Raw genomic sequence first — 18,019 nt, 5'->3', positions numbered from 1 at the left:
AATAAATGTGATATCTAGCTGTAAGACAAGTCATCTCTTCTGTCTAAATAGAGTCACAGATGCATAGAAATGACTTGCTAATATTTAAAATAATATTTAAAGAAACATCACACTTTGCAATGACTGCTGTTGATGGGGATGGAAAGTTTCACTTTTTTCTAATCGCTGTCAAAGTGCCGGTATAACCTGCTATAAATTTTATTCTTTTCATATGATCAGTATTCTCTCTCCCTCTCAGAAAGCGTTTCCAACAAAGTTTTTATCAAAACCAATACATCTCTATAGAATGGTTCACTTTCTATTAAACAGCATATTTCGACAAAATTTCATTTAAATGAAAATGTTCTGACTTACTCTATTTACAGCTTTCTATCTTGTCACTGATTACCACTGTCCATGTCAGTGAATGAGATCTAAGGATAACTAGAACAGGTTTCAGACTGGATTGGCAGAGGTAGATCCTTTCATTGACAGTTAGTTGACTTTTCCACCATGTGTTATCACAAGTCCAGGCTGAGACTCTTTGCTGTTTCACTTCTACTAGAGTAATTCATCCCTTCTCTAATATTGACCAATGCTATATTAGGCAGTTCCTTTAATAAGATTTTCTTTCTCTTTCTCTCATATCGATGCTCTATATGCACATGTCCCACCACTAACCCTTTGATTAACTTGCCTTGGAAGAAAGGATTAGCAGTTAGCAACAAATGTGAGCAAGGAAAGCTGAGCCAGACATATGGCATTAGGTTAGTTCAATCTGTGAGGGTAAACCACATCAAACTGTTTCATGGATTCCAGCCTTGTCACTCTCTTTTTAATGATCATATCAGCTCAGTCACCAAAGCTGACATATACCATCTCCAGACTATTGCTAAATTGCTTTATTATCCCTTTCCCAGGAGGTTGTTGAATTGCTTATCCGCACCTTTGTCACAATTAGTGTGCATTATTGTAATTCTCCCTCTATTTGGAAGACATCCAGCAACAGTCTATTAATCAGTTGCAATGGATTCAGAATGCTCCTGGTGGGACTTTTAAACTCCCACTAAAATATATTGTAATATTTTACCTGTGCTGATGATGTTACCTTGTCTCCACAGTAAAATATTGGTTTGGTTTCAAAATTCTGCTGCATTTAAGGCATTTTATGGCCCTCTATGCACCTTATCTCACCAAACTTGATTAAACATGACAAATCTGCACTCCTGTGGGGCTGGCTTGTCATCTTCAGCTAAAGTTTCATCACAAGGTAGAGGGATCTTAGACTTTAAACAAATTTCAGACTCCGGTGGCTGGAATTCCATGCACATAATTAGTTCCCCACTTCTTCATCCATTTGACATATTTAAAATTAAAAGTCTTATCTTTCTAAATTAGTATTTCATTAGCAATGACATTTGTGGGGTTTTACTGCTTCTTACCAAATAACTTGAGAAATGTACAAAGGATGCTATTGAGTTCCCTTATACGGTGTGGGATTAAGTTGTTTCATTCCGACTATTAGTCTAAAATCAGTGACATTCAGGGGTGCAGATTGTAGAGCTCTTGTGCCATGAAATGAAATCACAGAGAGCCACAAAATATTGGCAACCTGATGTTCTGCCCTCAGAGTGTGGTGCTGATTTTGTGACATGACCACATGTCATCGCAAAACATGTCCTGATGCATGGTGTTTGGGACTTGTTGGTGCTACTGAAATAGAGATGATGATGCCATGATGTAAACATCAACCCAATTGTCAAGATGCTGCACTCTGACTTTGGTGCTTTGATTCCATTTGTCCTTTTTCTGCCTGACCTTCTCTCCCTCCCCGTCCTTTCTGGCTGCATAGTGCTCATGTAGAGCTTGACAGAGCTTATTCAGCCTCTCCCCATCCCTCTGTCTCCTAGGAGAAGCAAGAAAGGACCCTGCTAACCCCATCTGTTGACTTAGCACCCCGATGTGGTTCCTTGCAGCTGTCAGGCATCATGTAGTGTGCTGTTGTGATCAGTGCTCTGATCACACTGCCTAAAACTAGGAAGAGCTCAGAGGACACTGAAGAACCACAAGGGGCTTGAATTTCCTCTCTCACTAGTTTCATATCAGGGTAACTCCACAGACTTCAACAGAGTCTCTCCTGATTTACTCCTCTGGAAGTAAGTATAGCATCAGGAATCTGTAAGATTTGAACACATGGTCTCAAATTGCTGCAAGCATCTATGGAGGCATGGGTTGAGTATTGCTATCCTAAATAGAATGTGTAGAAGAATTGCCTGTAAGTCAGGCTTCTCCATCTTTCCGAAAGGCTGTGGTACTGTGTTTGATGCCTTTTAAAAGGGAGAATTGTACAGAGTGTGTAACTATATACACTTCCATAGTTTTTAGAAAGTTACTGTCATCACTGTAAAAGTGGTCATAGCACTTGACGCTGTCTTTTCTGAGGTCAGCTAACTTTCTTAAGTATCAGAGGGGTAGCCATGTTAGTCTGTATCCACAAAAACAATGAGGAGTCCGATGGCACCTTAAAGACTAACAGATTTATTTGGGCATAAGCTTTTGTGGGTAGAAACCACTTCTTCAGGTGCATGGAGTGAAAATTACAGATACAAGCATAAATATACTGGCACATGAAGAGAAGGGAGTTACCTTACAAGTGGAGAACCAGTGATAACTTTCTTAGTAACTCTGCCTTCCTGATGGGTTACTAAGAGTCGTTATGGGCCTAATGATTAGAAAGGGCAGTATTAGAGCACATCTACACTGCCCCACAGTTTGCACCACAGGGATGTGAATAATAGTGCACACTGAAGTGCTGCACTGTAATGACTCTGTGGATGCTGAGGCATGATGTTAAAGGTTCCTGCTTTGAGTTAATATAGTCCTGTTTGAAGAGGACTAAGTTAATATGAATGAAGAACCTTTGAGTGGATGTCCACAGCATCCACATGGGGGAATGATAGCATAGCTTTTTGGTGCACAGGGCTATCCACATCGCCATAATCCAAACTGTGGGGCAGTGGACACATGGCCTTAAATGCTACTTATGGAAATGGGTTCATTTCCAGCTTGCTCTCATATTTTTCTTAACTCCCTATTTTTTCCCCAGCTGTCCCAGACTGGAGTTATTCTGAGAATAATTCACAGAATTTTCCGGGGATCAAAATGCTTCCTGACTGGTGAGAGGCTGTTGAGAATACACCAGCCACTGGTCAGCTGGAGTGGAGTGGGGAGACTTGCTGTGCTGCTGTGAGCTTAAATACTGCTATTAGCATGTAGTAAAATAGCTGCCACCCAATGTTTATGGTCACTGTCCTAGTTCAGCATAGGTCTGCAGGAGCAATTCATTATTTATTCATGCAGCGGATATTATTAAAACCATGAAAAAGGTATTGGTGGACTATTTAAAATGAAAACCAAAAACTGCACTAATAAGCAGAGGGCAGGGGAAGAGACATGTTTCTCCTTAACCTTGAATAAGCCCCTTTTTGCTCGAAGTTCTTACAGTGCCAGGAATATCGCTGCCTTACCATGCAATGATAAGACATGCTGGCAGAGATTTTTGTCAAAGATTTTTGTCTCTCTTCAGACAGAGGTGCCGTTAATATTTCAACATTTAAAAATGATGGAGGCGGGTGTTTGAGCTGCTACAGAGCCAAGTTTTCGGAAGTGGGCACCTAAGCTAGCATGCCCAAGCCTGCATCTGGTTACTTCCAGTTGCTATGTAGATGCATAAAATGAGTATATGGTTACCTAAGTAATAGCTGTTTGAGCACTCTAATGTGAAACTGAGAGCCCTAAGTTAGGTAGTCCTGTCTGAAAGTTGGCCCCCAATAATAATTAGAAGTAAAATGATCAAAACTCCCTGAGTGGGAACTAGTGGTAGAAACTTTCCTCTTGAAGATCAGCTTAAACTGCTGTTAGCAATCGGGTGAACAGCTTATCTGCCTGAGCCACTTGGCTGGGTACTTTTTTCAAGACCTATGCAGGTCACTACCCTACAGAGATTGACAGAAAGGAACAGGAGGAGCAGAGAAGGATGGAACACATAGTGTAGCCAGCAGATCCTTCCTTGGCTCGTTAGTCCAGGATTCATGTGATGATGCTCCAAAATCTCAGAAAGAGCCAATTTCGTCTAACACTGAACCAGGAACTTTATTAGAAAAAAAAGGAAACAGCATTATTCCTAAAGCTAATCTGTATCTCCTTCTGCCTCAGTGTAGAGATTCTGCCTAATATCTTTCTCAGCACTACAGATTTAAAGACACAATATACATATTTTCATATAGGCCAAGAATTAGGGAGCAGAGTATGTAAAGATTTTCCTTCAGAAAAAGCTGCTTCAAGAGAATCAAAACGTTGTGCCAATTCTGTTGAAAGGTTTAACAGGCACCTGGCAGGCTGGCCAGCCTGGGCTCTCCAACTCTGTGGGCAGCTCCTTCCCAGGACCGGCCAACTTCTGAGGCTTCCAGCTTCCTGTGAAGTCAGGTAGCACAGGGAGGTATCAAGGCAAAAATCAGGCAAGAAAGAGCAAGAAAAAAAAAAACGCCATGGTGGTGCTCCTGGAATAGAATTTTTCAAGTTTTTTCATCCCATGAAAAATTTCTAAGTTTTGATTTATTTATTTTTTTGGTGGTTAGCCAGGAAGGAAATTCCATTTTCTGGACAACTCTTTTGAGGAGAACCTCTATGATGACACTAGGTAACACAGGATGTTCAGTCTAGTTTAGGAGCTACTGAGACAGAGGGAACATCAAAGTTTCTTCTAGTGGCAAATGCTTAGTAGCCTCAGTAAGAATCCACATTATAGTCATTACAATAGAGTCCCTTCTTTTCCCTACAAAGAGGGGCACTACAGAATACAGAAGAATGGAGCATCCTAGCACAGAGAAGGAGAGGGGAATGAAGAAGTATATTTTAAAAATTACAAACAGAAGGATATTTTCTTTTTATACAAATATTTGATACCGTGTATTTCAATAAGAACATATTAACTGTGTGTGTTTGTTTTGTATTTGGTAAAGAGGTGTTAGAAATCCCAGTGCTGGATGTTATTTTCATGGGTTAAACCAATCAGCTCCCACTTTTCATTCTTGCCATTTTATAAAATAGTAGAATGCCCAACTTTGTCAGCATTCCCTGCCTGTGGATCAGATCTTCACCTGGCATTAACTGACATAGGGTCAGATCCATTGAGACTTCAATGGAACTATGTGTCACTGTATGTTATTGCAGAAGCAGAGATTTGACATGTATGCCTGACATTTCCAGTTTCCCACCTATTTTCTGGGTGGACGTTTGCTGTTTGTAGCTATCTAATTTATTATATAATGAAGCTTATATAATGTACACAGGGAGGAGAGCTAGAAGATGATTCTGAGTTTCACCCACTTATCCAGATTTGTTTCATATGATTCAGTCATTACCAAAACTATTTGAACTGATCTCTGTTTAGTTTTAAATCATTTGTTTGTAAAGAGAAGCAATGAGAAACCATCCCCTTCAGAATTACTATAGGTGTGCATGATGCTGTAGTACATTTTCAGTAAAGAAAAAAGGGTTAGTGCTTTTGTATTTGAGATGCCATACTTTGCCCAATTGGATACAGACCTAGTTTGTCACAAAGGTAATATAATTTTGGGCAAAATAAGAACGTTAGTCATTATTTTGACAGTATAACCCATCTCTCCCTGACACACAAATAACTATTTTTTCATTAGGTGGTTGATCAGGAACTGCTTGTATGAGTTAGTGTATGACTGTGGGTTACACTCTTGTCTGTTTTAAGGAGAAAAACACTTTCCTATGTAACCCTTCTGCCAGGTGAAGCCAGCAGCAACAAGGACTGCGTTCAATATCTAGCGGTTCCTTTCCATTGATACAACACAGAACCGGCCCGAGTCTCCACCCAGTAACCTGGGAGAACTGCACACCACACCTGGGTGCCTCTGAGAGACAATGAGTCCCCTCTCACAAGCACAGAGTCTGAGTGTAGAAAAGAAACTTTTAATGAAAGGATAGAAGTCATCTGACATTAATTAGGGAAAATACCACAAGCGGGATTCATAATCATAAAACTATGAGCAAGACACCCACCCCAGAGTGGGTGGGGAAGTGCCTTCTGCCTCATGTTCTTGAGTTCTACAACCAAAAGTTCATTTTCTGTGCCCCTCTATGCTCTCTCACCATACTCCACTCACAGTGGTTGTCCTTGACCATAGAGGACCCAGGGTTCAGAGTTCACCTCCCACCTGGGGAAGAAGGCACCTGGCTTGCTTCACCATCTGAGCACTTGCTTTGGCTGGCCGCCCTGCCAGCCACTGCTCCTCTTCACTGGCCGTCCCGCCAGCTGCTGCTTCTCTCCACTGGCCCTCATTCACCAGCCAACTTTTCACCTGCCTCTTTGCTGTGACCTCTGCACATCAGTCTCTTAGTAATTTTCAGCTCTTTGCAGGCAGGGCAGAAACACTGCCCCACCACAACTGATTTCAGATCTGATTGAGCATTTAAAGTAACAAAGAGACTCCTAATTAAGCTGATTTAGCTCTTTCTTTGAACAGTGGGAAGGACCCTTGGGGAGGGTTCACAACTTCTGATTGGGATACCTGTCCCTCTTACTTTCACAGGGCTCTGGCATTCAAGCTCCTGGCTTAACAAGGTCCTTTCAGCTGAGGGTGACCCCCTCATTTGGGACAGGTTAAGCACAGTCCTGCTTCCCTGTATTCATACAATAATGACAACAATATTGGTAACAACATTTCACTACCCCTGCATTCAGTACTAAAGTGATTTGTAACCCAACATCAGCGATAACACTGCTCTGGCTGCTGGATATCTAAGCAGAGTGGGTGTGTTCATGTAAATACAGTTTGCTCTTGAAGTCTCTCCTGCTCCCAGCTAGCTGTCAGGGAAGAATTCACTTAGACCCTGCTTACACCTGTTTGGAGCAAAACAGCTTAGTTCTTTTTCATGTCCTGTAACTACACTATATGCTACTGGAACAACTATTTCAATGAGAATTCCTTTTCTTGAGGAACAAAGGGTATGCCTACACTGCAATGACAGGTGTGATTGCAGCATGTGTAGACATACCTGAGGTCATTTTAATTCAGCTAGCTCGGATACCAGACCAGCGAAGCTGTGGCAGCATGGGCTTTGGGGCACACTAACCACCCAAGTAATTTTCCCAGAGTTCCAGGTGGCTTGTACATCCCATGGTGCTGTGGCTTCACTTCTCTGGTATCAGAACTAGCTACGTTAAAACTGGTTCACATATGTATACATGAGCTGCAATGGTGTCCCATCATTGAAGTGTAGACATACCCCAAAAGATCACCCAGGATGTATGACCACACAGGCATCCCTCAGGAAAACTGGTATTTCAAATCACAGCTCCCACACAATTGCTCAGGATCTGGACCAGTATGTTTTATATCATTTCAGGCTATGAAACAAAGGTTAGGTGCAGCTCTACACACCTTTCTCTTACCTTTGGTGACTGGAGCTCAGATCTGGTTTGGATAACAAGTGGAATCTTGAGTTTGTGATTCTTGGCATAGCTACTAGTAACTATACTCGAAGGAAGGTCTTGTGGTTGGATTAAGTCTTTGACCTAGAATTTGGAATGTGTGGGTCCAATTCCCAACTCTGCCATAGATAGCTTGAGTGTCTTTCTTTCAAGAAAGTCACTTAAGCTGTTAATGTACCAATTCCCCATCTGTAAATTGGGGACAATAATGCTTCCCTACTTCACAGGGGTCTTTGGAGGATAAAGTCAGCAATGCCTGAAAGACATTCAGATATTACAGTGACGAGGATCATAGAAGTACTTAGATGGATAAAGGTTGTTTTAAGAATGAGCTTACACGTTTTGCCCATCACACCACACTTGTGTGTCAATCTGTTCTGAAGAGATGTCAGGTACATAATATAAAGAAATATGTATTGCAGATCGAAATTGCAGTGTATTAGCAAGGATGCAGGGAGCTTGCCCGGTCCTTCCCCAAATCATGCCTAGCTCCAAGAAATGTTTTAACTGGTGATCAATCTATCCAGTATCTTTAAGGAAACAAACAACTATGACTAACATTTCTATTGCATTTTTCATGTATCCTGCCATTGTGATGCAATATTTATAATGCTTGTTTTACAAATGCATCCTATGTCTCTGCATGCAATGAACTTCAACTAGTTTTTCATACTTCATTCTCCTTTTTATACCTAAAGGGAAAAAAATTGCAGTGTCTTCAATCCAAAAATTCGGAAAGAGGCTAAAACAATTTTAAGCTGTGAGTGTCTGCCTTCATGTTTGTGGGCTTTTTTTAATGTTGACAACAGAGAGAATGCCATTTAATATTCGTACCAGGCTTTTAGCAATTTAAAGACAGGTATGTCATACACTTAAGCTAATCCACCATCTGCTCCTTGAAAGTGACTGGGTATAAAGGTGGAAGTTACCTGGTTGATTTAAAATGCTCTCCAAACTATCTAAACTCTTCCCTCATTGTTTTTTTGTTCCTTGGCACTTCACCTTTTAAAAGTTCTAGGAACAAGAGTTGATTCATGGTGTTATAACTAATGCTATCACAGCACTGGTAAAATGCTCCCTTCTTCTTGCTATTACAGCTTTCTTTTGGGGGCATTAAGTCCTGTTGAATTAAATCTCACCTCTTTTTCACATGCAAGTAGAACAGTGATAAAACCACTAAATCTATTTTTTAAAAAAAAGCAATACTAGGATTTTCAAAAATAGTTGCCTAAATTAAGGCTCATACACCTGTATTGGGTATGTAATGACCCAACCCTGCACCACAGAAATCAGTGAGGTGCTTGTCCATTGACTCCAAAAGGGGCAGGATCAAGCCCATCAATAAGTACTCTCCTTTTCAAAAGGGCTGAGCAGCCAGCAGCTCCCATTGACGTAGGCACCAGATTCTGTAAATGATGGCCTGTTGATCTCTATTTTCCAAATAAGAAGAACAGTTACAGACGAAGGCCCCTGTCTTGCAATCAGCTCCGTATGAGGGGACCCGTGTGCACCGAAATAAGTCACTGAGGCTCCACAGGAATCCCATTTCAGGATTGCCTAAGGGCCTAATCTTGCTGCCGTGGACACCTGTGATGATTTTGCAATTTAGTTAGTTCAGAGGAAAAAACCTTATTGATCGATGGGTGGGTTGCTCCGACCCTTCTTCCAGTTGAACTATTTTGTCACATATTGGTTGGGGTATGTAAGGGATAAGTAAAGACCTGGATAACCGCTATCATGGTAATAGGGAGTGAGGCACAGGCAAGCACTATTTCTTCTCTTGATAGATAAAGTTGCCATCCTTTTCCCTTCCTTTCTGCTGGTTAAGGATAGATAAGCGTTGTAGTTGCGTACGGAATATGGTTATCTGAGGGATAACACTTCTTTGCACAAAGGGTATCTCCCCCCTCCCTTCCTCTCCCAGCTACATAAACGAGCTCAGGGTCATGGCCCCTTCCTCCCTTCCCTGTGAACTGCTGATTAAGGGAACTTGTGGCTACAATTACTGCAAAGAAATGTATCTTCAAGGTAAAAATGTCTGTATAATATGCTTAATGCTGTAAACAGTAAAAGCAGGGGCAGGTATAATTATATTCAGTATATAGCTATTAATAATTATATGGACATTCATATTATTAAATAAGGGCCTGGGGGGCTTTGTAGTAAATGTGGGTATTTACATATTAACTTAGATTAACTTAGATACGTGATGTGCGTAATTCGGGGCTTACTCGACAATTGGGTCGAGGGGAACAAGTACTGCAGAAAAGAAGTCTGTTTACACAAGCCGCTTCTGGGTCCTAATGCTCCTTCTTTCCATCTCTAACAATATTATTTTATTTGCTGATATTATCTATTATATAATTTAAATCACTGGCAGAACTCCTATTGCCTTCAATAGGAACAGAATTAGCACATACACTTTATTTTGCAAAAATTTCTCACCTATGTGTTTCAACTGTTATGATCAGAAAAGTAACTGTAAAAATGACACATTGTTTATGCTCCATATTTACTCCTATAAGTGTCTTCTGAGTCATATTTGTATAGTTGCCTGACAAAAGCTTGTTTTTAATGCTGCCAGCATTGTAGAACCAATATAAATTCAGGTGAATGAGTATATTCTAATTGCTTTCCTCCATCATCAGAAGAATTTCCAGCTAAATTCTGATTCCAGAATCTCTGCCATTCGTGATGATATAGGAAGCATAAGAAACACAGATTGGTTTTCAAATATTGGGTTGAGTTTGCTGTGCTGTCAGGTAGGAAGATCTCATTTTGACCTGTAAACTGAGCAGATAGGAGCAGAAATTATTTGGGCCCCAGTTCTGCCACCCTTATATCAAGTAGCGCAGAGATGAGTAGTCAAGAAATTGACAACTTGATAGTCACAGCTGGCGTTGGTGGAGCAGAGGGGATAAGTGAGACACCAAATGTGATGAGTGATAAGGAAGTCCTGCTGCATTGACCACCAAGCAGCTCAGGTTCATAGCTTGCAGGGAGGGTGCGCAATCTCCTTATCTGGCCCCTCCATGCAATCATGTTGGTTCCACTATATTTCAGGCCTCCCTTCCATGCCTGGAGATACTTGGCCACAAAATGAATAAAAGCTCATGTAACAGCTTTTCCCACCTCTTCTAGTAAATGCATAAAGAAAAGAGATTTCAGATAGTCAAAGGAATGGGAAGAAGCCATCTTTCAACTGAGGGAGTGGTGTCGGTACATTAAAATATTCCAGTGTGCTGGGACAGCAGCAAAAGCTGAATTTCCCCCATATATATTTGGCAAATTGTTTTGATCACTAAATTTTCTTATGGTGTGTGTACAGAGAGATTGAAAAGACAAGTAAGAGGGGACATGATAGAGGTCCACAAGCAGAAACAGATTAAGGCAGAGATACTATAGGCCTGGGCCATCTCAATTTTTTTAAAGTAAGGTTCTAACCCTCATGGCTGCAAATTAAAAATGGAAAATGTGAACTGAAAGTAAGTGATATAGTGACTTCTGCCTGAGTTGGCATACAGCCTGGAGCGGTGGCTCTCAGAGGGGTGAGCTTCCCCCTGTATCTCAACAAGGTGTTCTCTTCATCACCACCCCAGCAGAGAACTGTGTGGGTGGCAGGAGGATGAAAGACTGCACTAGGTCCAACCAACCCCCTCAGGCAGCTGTATTCTGACTGATGGTGTAAGAACTGAGGGAGGTTAAGCTGACCCTCTTGCTTCTTCAGGGGAGAGAAGGGACCCCCTGTTGCTGTTCCTGGGGATGAAAAATGCTGCTCTGTCTCTCTGGGAGGGGAGAAGGTCCCCCAGCCAAGACAAGGTGTCCCATAATTGTCCATTATGAAGTGTCTTGCACCTTCCTCTGACAGTGGTGCTGGAACCCTTTTAATAGTGGGGGTGCTGAAAGCCGGCTCCCTTACCGCTATCCGTTCCCCCCGCTCCCCTGAGCTGGGACCGGAAGCAGTGATGTGTCTCTGGGAAGGGGGGAGCCAGATAGGGATAAGGGGAAAAAGGCTGGGGGCAGACACGGGGCCAGGAATGGAGCCCCGGCCATGGGGGCAGTGGCTGGGAACCTGAGAGCAGAGCCCTGGGAGCAGTGGGGCCAGGTGTAGAGTCCCAGGCATGGGACGAGTGGCCAAGGAGTGGGGCTGTCAGCTGGGACCCGAGGAGTGGAGTCCCGGGCATAGGGCCCCGGGTGTGTGGCCAGGACCCAAGCGCTGGGCTGGGGAGTGGAGGCCTGGGCATGGGGCTAGTGGCCCCGTGTAAAATCTGGGAGTGCTGCAGCACCCCCTTCACCCCTAGTTCCCGTGTCTATGTCCTCTGAAGCATTAGCTACTGTCCAAGACAGGATACAGCTAGATAGACCATGAGTCTGATCTGATATGACAATTGCTTGTCGAAGGTGTGTTGCATTGTTTCCTGAGCCTAGGGTTGCCAGGTGTCCGGTTTTCGACTGGAATGACTGGTCGAAAAGGGGCCGCCATGGGCGGCACAGGCAGGCTTCCTACCTGGTTCCATGAGATTCTTGGGAAGCTGCCAGCATCTCCCTCTGGCTCCTCGGTGGAGGGACGACCCCGGGGGTTCTGCACGCTGCCCTTGCCCCCAGGAACCGCAGCCAATGGGAGCCGAGAGGGTGGTACCTGCAGGTGCAGGCAGCGTGGAAAGCCACGTGGTTGCGCCTCCAATTAGGAGCTGGAGGGAGATGCCAGCAGTTTCCCGGGAACCGCCTGAGATAAGGGCCAACTGAAACCCTCACCCTGCACCCTCTTCTGGACCCTAAACCCCTCATCCCCAGCCCCAGCTCAGAGCCCTCACCCCCACACCCCAAAACACTGCCCCAGCCTGGAGCTCCTCCTGTAGCTCAAACCCTGTCCCCACCCCGGAGCCTGCACCCCCAGCTAGAGCCCTCACCTCCCCCTGCACCCCAGCCCCCTGCCCCAGCCCTAATTCCTCTCCTGCACCCTGAACCCCTCATTTCTGGCCTCACCCTGGAGCCCACAACCCCCAGCCCAGATTTTTTCCCCCCTTCCACACCCCAACCTCCTGCCTCAACCTGGAGCCCTCTCCTGCACCCCAAACCCCTCCTCTCTGGCCCCACTCCAGAGCCTGTACCCGGAGCCCTCACTGCCCCTCTCGCACCCCAAAACCCTGCCCCAGTCCGGTGAAAGTGAGCGAGGGTGGGCAAGAGTGAGAGATGGAGTGAGTGGGGGCGTGGCCTCAGAAAAGGGGTGGGGCAGGGCAAGAGTGTTTGGATTTCTGCAAATAGAAAGTTGGCAAACCCTACCAAGCATTGCCTTTGTAACCGTGCTAATCATTGCTCATTATGTACGAATCACAGAGTTCCAAATGACCCGTTGGATTGCAGGCTTCAGAGCTACAGCACATGACTTTAGTTTTACATGGGAGTGAAAATGAAATGTAGCCAGTCTTTCAGCGTATTAAGTCGAGTAATAGGAAGTAGAAGGTGTCTCTTTGTGTCCCAGCTCCCTCAGAGGAAAGACCCTTGATCCCTATCTGTGAAGTCCAATAGCACTGTGCTAATGTATCAGTAGGACTGTAAGTTTGGTAGTATTTTTCTTTCTTCTCACTGTGCTTGGCAAGCTACTGCATTTATGAGGGAACACCTCAAAGCCCAGGGGGAAGGAGTGTACTACCCCTTTAAGGGTCAGCCAGGAGCTTACAGCAGAACAGCCTGGCTATAATCAAGGAGGCTCCCTGCTCTACCCTAGGGCTGACCTCTTTAAACAGGAACAGGAAGCTGAGCAAGGGAGATAAGACTAGAAACTCAAATGCAAGGGGTTGTGGTTTCTTTCTCTCAAGCTTCAGAAGACTAAACTCAGAAACGTTGTTTAAGGACTTTGAGCTGTGGAGTCCGGAACAACGATCCTAAGGTAAAGATCTTTGAACTGTTTTTACAAATCCTCTGTCCGTGAGACTTTATTAATGGAAACACACATATTTTGATTACTTTGTTTTGACCTCTGATGGCCCAGGTCCTTTACAGGGAACAATTTGATAACCCAATGAGAAAACAAAGCAAAGCTCACCTCCAGTGCTACACCTTGCCATGTGTAATTGTCTAGGCTACCTCTGTGCTCCCTTTGTGGATAGTGTTATGGTCATGGCATACACACTGAAAGGTTAGGCAAAAACATAAATACTGTAGCTGGAAGGTTGCAATGGAACACCTCTTTATTCTTAAAATTCAGAATACTACACAAGAACTCAAACAACAAAACACAAAGCAGGCTACTTCCTAAACTAGAGAGAGACAAATGACCCCACCTTACTCTAGGCTGGCTGCTCATGTGCTTTCCTTACAGAGCCTGGGACCAGGAAACCCATGAGTCTTTACAATTATGGCTCTACCATTTCAATACAAAAAGAACAGGAGTACTTGTGGCACCTTAGAGACTAACAAATTAGAGCATAAGCTTTCGTGGGCTACAGCCCACTTCATCGGATGCATAGAATGGAAGATAGAGTAAGAAGATATGTGTGTGTGTGTATATATACACACAGAGAGAGAGAGAGAGAAGGTGGAAGTTGCCATACAAACTGTAGGAGGCTAATTAATTAAGATGAGCTATTATCAGCAGGAGAAAAAAACTTTTGTAGTGATAATCAAGATGGCCCATTTAGACAGTTGACAAGAAGGTGTGAGGATACTTAACATGGGGAAATAGATTCAATATGTGTAATGACCCAGCCACTCCCAGTCTCTATTCAAACCCACGTTAATCGTATCTAGTTTGCTTTGTTGCAAGGATAGGTTCCTCGGTTAGTGTTTTTGTTGTGTGGTGTGTGGTTGCTGGAGAGTATTTGCTTCAGGTTAGGGGGCTGTCTGTAAGTGAGGACTGGTCTGTCTCCCAAGACCTGTGAGAGTGAGGGATCATTTTTCAGGACAGGTTGTAGATCTTTGATGATGCGTTGGAGAGGTTTTAGTTGGGGCTGCAGGTGACGGCTAGTGGCGTTCTGTTATTTTCTTTGTTGGACCTGTCCTGTAGTAGGTGACTTCTAGGTACTCTTCTGGCTCTGTCAATCTGTTTTTTCACTTCAGCAAGTGGGTATTGTAGTTTTAAGAATGCTTGATAGAGATCTTGTAGGTGTTTGTCTCTGTCTGAGGGATTGGAGGAAATGCGGTTGTATCTTAGAGCTTGGCTGTAGACAATGGATCAGTGACGTCCTGGATGGAAGCTGGAGGCATGTAGATAAGTATAGCGGTCAGTAGGTTTCTGGTATAGGGTGGTGTTTATGTGACCATTACTTATTAGCACAGTAGTGTGGAGGAAATGGACCACTTGTCCATCATAGGACCTAATCACATTAGCCACGCCATCAGGGGCTCATTCACCTGCACATTTACCAATGTGATATATGCCATCATGTGCCAGCAATGCCCCTCTGCCATGTACGTTGGTCAAACTGGACAGTCTCTACGCAAAAGAATAAATGGACACAAATCTGACATCAGGAATCATAACATTCAAAAACCAGTGGGAGAACACTTCAACCTCTCTGGCCACTCAGTAAAAGACTTAAGGGTGGCAATTTTGCAATAGAAAAGCTTCAAAAACAGACTCCAACGAGAAACTGCTGAGCTTGAATTAATATGCAAAATTAATGTGAGTTTGAATAGAGACTGGGAGTGTCTGGGTCATTACACATATTGAATCTATTTCCCTGTGTTAAGTATCCTCACACCTTCTTGTCAACTGTCTAAATGGGCCATCTTGATTATCACTACAAAAGTTTTTTTCTCCTACTTATAATAGCTCATCTTAATTAATTAGCCTCTTACAGTTTGAATGGCAACTTCCACCGTGTGTGTGTGTGTGTGTATGTATGTGTGTATATATATATATAATATATCTTCTTACTATATGTTCCATTCTATGCATTCGATGAAGTGGGCTGTAGCCCATGAAAGCTTATGCTCTAATAAATTTCTTCATCTCTAAGGTGCCACAGGTACTCCTGTTCTTTTTGCAGAGACAGACTCACATGGCTGCTACTCTAAAACTTGTCATTTCAATACAATTTTCCATATGCTACAGGTGGAAGTGGGGGAGTGATTTTACTGTTGTTTATAGCATTGGTGAGACTGCTATTGGAATACTGCATCCAGTTGTGGTGTCCATGTTTTAAGAAGGAAGCTGGGGTGGGAAATGGAATGGGTCCAGACAAGAATGACCAATATTTATTAGAGGACTGCAGAAAGCCTTACAGTGAGAGACCTAAAGAGCTCAATCTGGTGAGCATCTCAAAAAGATTGAGAGATGACTTAATTACTGCGTCCAAGTACCTTCACAGGGAGAAAATAGCAGGTGCTAAAGGACTTTTTAAGCTCGCAGAAAAAGGCATACCAAGACTCAATGGCTGGAACCTCAAGCCAGACAAATTCAAATTGAAAATCAGGCAGAATTTTTTTAACGGTGAGAGTGATTATACCAGTGAAATAGACCACCCAGGGAAGTGATGAATTCTCCATTTCTTGATGTCTTCAAATCAAGACTGGGTGCCTTTCTCGAAGATGCGATTTAGCCAGACACAAGGTATTGGGCTCAATACAGGAGTAACTGGGTGGAACTTAACTTTCTGTGACACACAGGAGGTCAGATTAGATGATCTAATAGTTCCTTCTGGAGAAAAGCTCTACAAATTTATGAGTGACTTGCAGTTGTATTGTTTGGTATCATCTGTGGCATATGTACAATCTGTAGCATTGGTAAGACCCAAGGACCAGTTTGATAGTCTATTGAACTCTCTGGTATCTGCATCTTAGATCTTGAGCATAAACTTGAAAAGAAAACATTAATGATAAAAAAGGATACACTGGTGTGGCAGAAGCATGATATTTATAGGGTTAATTTCATAACTGGGAGATGAGCATTTATTGTGTTTGCCATGAAAATGCATCATGAGGTCCAATGACTATGCTACTAAAATAATTATATTTGAAATCTAATCTCTATACAAGTGTTAAGTGGTTAGAGCAAATGCTCACTGAGAAGGAAGACAGGGACTAAAGAAGGTTCTTACACGAAACCCGTTGACTGACCGATGATGAAGGTGGATCAGTAAGCTGTAACGCTTGCCTCTAGGAGGGGAGAGAGGCTGCACTGAGCATCATGGCAAACCTAACTGCCTAGAAGTACAGGACCCCCCGAGGCAAAGCCGGTGCTCTGCCACAATACATATATATATAAATTAAACTAGTTTTATGATGCTGTAGATTTCAAAAAGTTAGTTATCCTGTACCATGCTTGCTATTAGGAAGAAGCGTGTGCGGGGAGGGTTGCGGGGGGGTGGTGGTGGTGGTGGTGGTTGTTTTGGAGTCATGGAGTGGCCCCAATCAGCAAAGCACTGCAGGCCATGCTTAACTTTAATGTGGATCTTTATATCCTCAAAGCCAATGGGAATACTCCTGTGCTTAAAGTTAAGCATGTGCTTTAGTGCTTTGCCAAATCAGGGTCAAAGTAGCTACACTTACAAGCTGTAGCACTTATCAGTCCTGACACGTCTGAGAAGATTATAGCAGCTATTAAAGCATCTGCACCCAGTGACACCTGCAGCCACACACATGTTAAGCTTGGTGCGTCCCTTGGCAGCAACGAGGGCGCAGCCTGATAGCAGCGGTGAGGAGAAGCAGCACTGGGTGTCCCACTGCCCTCTGTCATGACAGGGCCAATATTGAATGACTGGTGTTGCAACCTGGTGCATGTGGGTCACAGCACCACTCAGTTTTGGCCCTGCCGGCTGTCCATCGTGATGGGGTGGGTGTCCAAAACTGAGTGAGTGGCATTGTGAGCTGGTACACAGGGATCGCAACGCTGCTCAGGGTTCCTTTGGCATCATGGCAGGGGGGCCACAGGGCCCAACTAGAGTGGTGCTGTGACCCACACGTGCCAGGTGGCAATGCCACTCACTCAGTTTTGGCCTTGCCATCCCACATCATGTTAGTGCTGCTTCTCCTCACCACTGCTGGGGGCTGGCTCCTGCACCAGGGCTCACCTGCAGACCTGTCCATCCTAGCTCCGTTCCAGCAACCCATGTCCCCTCTCAGGGCTGGGGAGTGATGCTGCTCCTATGTAGACTGGGTTGGAAGGCATGGAGCCTAGCATGGACTCAGCAAGGGAAATGCTGGAGCCAGCAGCTGTAATGGGGATGGCCCCACAGGGATAGATGGTGTGTGCTATGGAAAAACTTCTGGAGGTGCACCTGTTTGCTCCCCCATCTGATTCTCTTGTGTTGTGGCCCCAAGCAGCACACAATTTCACTCATGCTAATATACATTAATATATGCTAATTGCTTCTATGAGCCCAATCCTGCTTATTATGAAATATACCTGGCAAAAGCTACATGGATGTAGCTGCCTGGCTAACTCTAGTAGTGTCTCAAAGGTCGGTCCTCCCACTTTTGTTGCCTCTGCTCAGAGCCAACATGTCTGTTCATTGGTAACTACTCTCCAAGTGTCTGCTTGCTCTCCCTTCCCTTGTCTTCCCCATCCCTCTT

General features: G+C 43.8%; 1 long non-coding RNA gene across 2 annotated transcripts in view; it reads left to right on the top strand.

Moving 5' to 3' along the window:
• The window catches only part of LOC119566586, a 403,844-nt gene that overhangs the window by 197,816 nt on the left and 188,009 nt on the right, over positions 1-18,019 (top strand). Inside the window, exon 1 of one of the 2 annotated variants that reach the window (XR_006291101.1) lies at positions 13,288-13,394. The exons of the other annotated variant lie outside the window; for it this stretch is intronic. This is a non-coding gene — a long non-coding RNA (uncharacterized LOC119566586). Of the gene's footprint in view, positions 1-13,287; positions 13,395-18,019 lie in introns of those variants that run through there. 2 annotated transcript variants of the gene reach the window in all.

This window comes from Chelonia mydas, chromosome 5, assembly GCF_015237465.2.
Source record: "Chelonia mydas isolate rCheMyd1 chromosome 5, rCheMyd1.pri.v2, whole genome shotgun sequence".
Taxonomy (NCBI): Eukaryota; Metazoa; Chordata; order Testudines; family Cheloniidae; genus Chelonia; species Chelonia mydas.
Note: the sequence above shows the minus strand (reverse complement) of the source record. Positions and strands in the feature narration are given on the sequence as shown.